This window comes from Triticum dicoccoides, chromosome 2B (genome assembly GCF_002162155.2).
Source record: "Triticum dicoccoides isolate Atlit2015 ecotype Zavitan chromosome 2B, WEW_v2.0, whole genome shotgun sequence".
NCBI lineage: Eukaryota > Viridiplantae > Streptophyta > Magnoliopsida > Poales > Poaceae > Triticum > Triticum dicoccoides.
This window is the reverse complement of record NC_041383.1, coordinates 737,049,524-737,055,148: the sequence shown is the minus strand read 5'-3', so window position 1 is coordinate 737,055,148 and position 5,625 is coordinate 737,049,524.

The following is a 5,625-nucleotide window of genomic DNA, read 5'->3' as shown; positions in this document are numbered from 1 at the left end:
GAGATCCGTCGGAGACAAATCTTCACATGCTACCAGAAAAATACACTCTAAAGTATGTGGGTGTCCCATGATTATCCTTGACGTCTCTTGCACATGCCGGTGTATCATATGCTAAATACTAAGATGAGATCAAGTGTACAAACATTAGTGGCAGAAACTTGCGCTTCATATTTTCATGATTTCGAGCTTGGCGCCTCAGAATCAAGTTGATCAGCATGTGCTCCCCGCTCTGTTTCGAAAACAACAAATCGGCAGCCATTCGTGACACGCATGCCAGGTTAACCACCGTCCAAATGTCTCATCAAACATCCTCCTCACTCTAATCCTTCAAGTAAATGATTAGGCTTTGTTTTCTTGACACATCAGCCATATAGTACTCAATGCATGGCTCCAATCATTGCGACAACTATAAATTACCCAACTTGTGTTGATTAATTTAGCCCTCGTTACAACACGACAACTAAGATATTTTAAAAAAATATCTCCTCACAAGAAAAGATAAGATATTAAACCAAGAAACCCCAACATCTAGCAATTAACACTAATCACATGTACCCGAAAGGACCAGCTAAGCATTAAACAATCGCAAATACCATCTAATCAAGGTCCAGATAGCCTTATTAAAAAGCTAAAGCTAGCTCTCATAGGGCACGTCTCCCTTCAAAGTCCCAATACTTAGTAGTCCTTCGAACCCACCAAGGGCTGGCCTTCATGCTCTTATCACGTTATATCCATTATTAATTTCTCAACATAATTAAAGTTTAGCAATTGGCCATGTTCTGAAATGGAAGCTAGCGATCAATCGAGGTGATAAAAGTTTCTCATGATTTAGCCAGCCTCTGAGTTGGCCGTCTTATGGTATATTTAAACTATATTTGAAATCATTTATATAATTGACATCTTGATGGATCTTTCAAAAAGACCATCATAGGATAAATTTTAGACTTGTTATTTTTTTTTGCAAATTGATTAAAATTAAATTCGTTTCACAAGTGATAACTAATGTATACAAACGGGTTTTAATTATTTGAAAAAAGTTTTCAGGCACTTCAAAATAATAATTTTAATTATTTGATAATGATTTATATTAATGCACTAAAAATGTTTTCATATTTCAAAATTGTTTATTGAACTGTTTCTAAAACATGTATCTCACATATTTTCATTAATGGTACTATAAAAATGATTTCTATTTCACTTTATTTTCAAATAAGTTTTGCAACATATATCTCACTCATTACACTCCCTAGTTTAGTTTCCTTTTTTTGACATATTTCACAGATCACATATTTCACTTTTTTGAAATATTTCTGAAACATGTATTCCACATATTGCACTTGTTTGAAATGTTTCCGAAACATATACCCCACTCATTATTGTAGTTATTTCAGTTTTAATTTAATTATATATTTCACAGATCACATATTTCACTTATTTGGAATATTCCTGAAACATATATTTCACTTTTTCGAAATGTTTTTGAAAGATATATCATACTCATTTTAGTACATATTTCAATTTTACTTATTTTAAATACTTCACAGATCACATATTTTACTTATTGGAAATATTTTCAGAAACATACACCTCAATAACTCCCCTGCATTTCAGTTTTTTGTATTTGAAATAGTTTGGAGATCACATATTTCACTTACTTGAAATATTTCACATATCACAATTTTACCTATGTGAAATATGTGAAATAAATGAAAGATTCCGTCTATCCGGAAATACTTGTTGGGGAAATGGATAAAAATGGATGTATCTAGAAGTAAAATATGCCTAGATACATCCATTTCTCTGACGAGTATTTCCGGAAAGAGGGAGTAAGTAACTGTCACGCCCAATATGCGACCCTATCCTAAAGGAACTCAAAGGTCCCACCAAGGATAGAAGCGCATATTGGAGACGCTTTTGCAAGGTGGATATCATTACATCATACCATTACATAATAGTTGGGGATACATAGAAGAGGCATACAATGCCACACGAATACAGCATCATCATACATAAGAGCAACATCCGACTACGAATGAAACAAAAAAAAAACTCAAACTACATCCACCCTGCTAGCCCAGGATGCCGACCTGGAACCTATCCCCTGATCGAAGAAAAAGCAGAAGAAGAACTCCAAAACAAGCAAACATCGCTCCACGTCATGATCATCGAATTACCTGTACCTGCAACTATTGTTGTAGTAATCTGTGAGCCACGAGGACTCAGCAATCCCATTACCATGGGTATCAAGACTAGCAAAGCTTAATGGGTAAGGAATGGATAGTGGTGAGGTTGCAGCAATGACTAAGCATGATATGGTGGCTAACTTACGAATACAAGAATAAGATGAGAAGCTATGCAAACGGTCGCAAACTAGTAATGATCAAGAAGTGATCATGAAACTACTTACGTCCAAATATAACCCAAACCGTGTTCACTTCCCGGACTCCACCGAGAAGAGACCATCACGGCTACACATGCGGTTGATGCGTTTTAGTTAAGTCAAGTGTCAAGTTCTCTACAACCGGATATTAACAAATTCCCATCTGCCACATAACCGCGGGCACGATTCTCGAAAGTTTATACCCTGCAGGGGTGTCCCAACTTAGCCCATTATAAGCTCTCACGACCAACAAAGGATATCCCTTCTCCCGGGAAGACCTGATTAGTCTTGGAATCCTGGTTACAGGACATTTCGGCAATGGTAAAACAAGACCAGCAAGACCACCCGAATGTGCCGACAAATCCCGATAGGAGCTGCACATATCTCGTTCTCAGGACACAACGGATGAGACAAGCTACGAGTAAAACCAGCCCTCAAGTTTCCCCGAGGTGGCCCCGTAGGCTGCTCGGTTCGGACCAACACTTAGAGAAGCACTGGCCCGGGGGGGGGGGTTAAAATAAAGATGACCCTCGGGTTAATTACTCCTAAGGGAAAGGTTATAGGTTGTTAGGCATATGTAAAACCAAGGTTGGGCCTTGCTGGAGGAGTTTCATTCAAAGCGAACTGTCAAGGGGTTCCCATAAACCCAGCCGCGTAAGGGACGCAAAATCAAGGAACATAACACAAAAATGACAGAAACTAAGGCGGCAAGAGTGGAACAAAACACCAAGCATAAGGCCGAGCCTTCCACCCTTTACCAAGTATATAGATGCATTAATTAAATAAGAGATATTGTGATATCCAAAAATAATCCTGTTCCAACATGGAGCAATCTTCAACTTCACCTGCAACTAACAACGCTATAAGAGGGGCTGAGCAAAAGTGGTAACATAGCCAAACAACGCTTTGCTAGGAAGGGTGAAATGGTTAGAGGCTGACAAGGCAATATGGGAGGCTTGATAAACAAGTGATAGGTAGCACAACATAGCGATAGAACGAAGCAACTAGCATAGCAATGATAGTAGTCAGTCCAGGGTAATGTTCATCTTGCCTGAAATCCTGCTAGGAAGAAGAACGAGTCCATGAAGAAGACGAACAGACGAAGATGAACCAAGCGTAGTCGAACGAATCCTCACGGTCACAACGAAACAAGAACTATCGAGAAGAAGCACAACCGGAAAGAAGCAAACAACATGGTAAACACACAACACATAAACATGACATGATGCACAACCAAGCATGATGCATGACAAGTGCTGAATGATGCTACTCATGGCAAGTGATGATGCATACAAGAACAACACATGAAAGCCAGTTTAAATGAGGTCGGAAACAACATATAACAAATCCAGTAAGTCCTCATATGAAAATTTCGAAATTGGTCCAGATCTGAATTAACCTTACGTTCAAGTAGTTAAACATCAAAATGCACCAAGATGATCTGCACGAAATTCTAGTCAAGTTACATATAAAGTTCATTTAGTTCGAAGCTACGGCCTAGAAGATATGAGCAAAACAAGTTAAACATGACATAGATGAAAATGCATTCAAACATCAAGCAAACACTCTCAAAACATGGATGCAACATGATAAGATGAAACTACATGCAAAATCAAGCAAGTTTCATATAGAGCATGCTCAAAACGGAGCAACGGTGCAACACACACACTCCAAACAAGATATAACAACAATCTGCCCAAAATAGCAAGTAGGCACATTGCAAACATCAAAACAACATGCTACAGGAATCATATGAGCACAAACTTGACATACACTTCAAGTACAGATAACATCTTCAAATATCAGTAAGGTTCATGTTCATAGGAATCAAGTTTAAACCAATATGATCAATGCGAAATGCAACTTTATAACACATGAGCATATGCATGAGCAGAGTTAATATTATGGCAACTTGAGAGCAAGAAAGAGACAGACTACAGCAAGTAAGCATAGCAACCAAGGGCATGGAATCAAAGTAAACATAAGAAAAAGCAAATAACATCATGGCATCATATACATATGTCTCAGGGATTAGTGGGAACCAACAAGACAAGATTGAATGTTGAAACAATTTCAGCTAGTGTAAAACAACAACATTATCATAGCATGTTTGTAAGCATGGAACAGAGGCATATGATATTCAAAATTAACAAACATGGCATGTGAACATATTACTCATATAATACTTCAAAACATGTAATTTGAGCATCTCCAAATGAGGCATAGATTAATTAACAACAAGCTCACAACATAGCATCATGAAGTTAACAGAAATCTGGAACAACATATAGGCATGTTCATGGCAATGAAAACATATGCTACAAGACATATATAAGGCATCAAAAGGCATGGTATGATAGAGAATAACATGGAAATCAAATCATGTCAACTAAGTATCTCCAGATTATGCATGGATAAATTGGTAGCATCAAGAAAACATGGCAACATGATATGACAGAATCAGCATTGACAGAACATTAACAGCAAGTAGCTCACTTCACAAGCTTGATGCACTCACTACAGGGCATATAAAAATACATGTATTGCTCCCCTATAAAGATGGCATTATTAAGCTCCTAAAACATGTAGACATCATGCTCATAGGATGCACACATAAAATGCAACAAAAATGACAAATCAGCAAGTTACAACAGTTTATATCAATTAGCAGTTTGCAACGAAGATTAAGGCACCAATATGAACTGGAACATGAACGCAAACTACTCCATCATGAAGAGCACTCTGAGATGAACATTTTGACATATCATACACAACAAATGGAGCAACATGCACAATGTTATGGCCATGCAAACATGCACACATGCTGATGAATTTTCAGGGACTTGGTAAAAAAACAACCTTGGGGAATCGGAGCGGACATTGTCCGGAGGGGACCGGACACGTCTGGGCTCGGGAACGCGGGCCCACTGGTCAGAGGGAGAGGAGGTTGGGGTTAACGGCGACAGGGTGGCGCAGTGGAGCTTCGGCTCCGGCGAACGGCGGCGGACGCCGGAGAGGGGCGGCACAGGGCGGATCCGGCCACCTGGCACCGGATCTGGCCGGAGCAAGGCCGGACGGCGGCGGCATGCAGGCTGTGTGGGCGCGGGGTGACGGTGGTGGGAGGCGGCGCTGGCACGCGTAGACGACGACCGGCCGGCGCGTCGGGTGGCGGGGTTGGGCGGAGAAGGGGAAGCGTGGGGCGCGGGAACGCGCCTCCGGGCGCGCAGCGGCGGAGACCGGGCCGG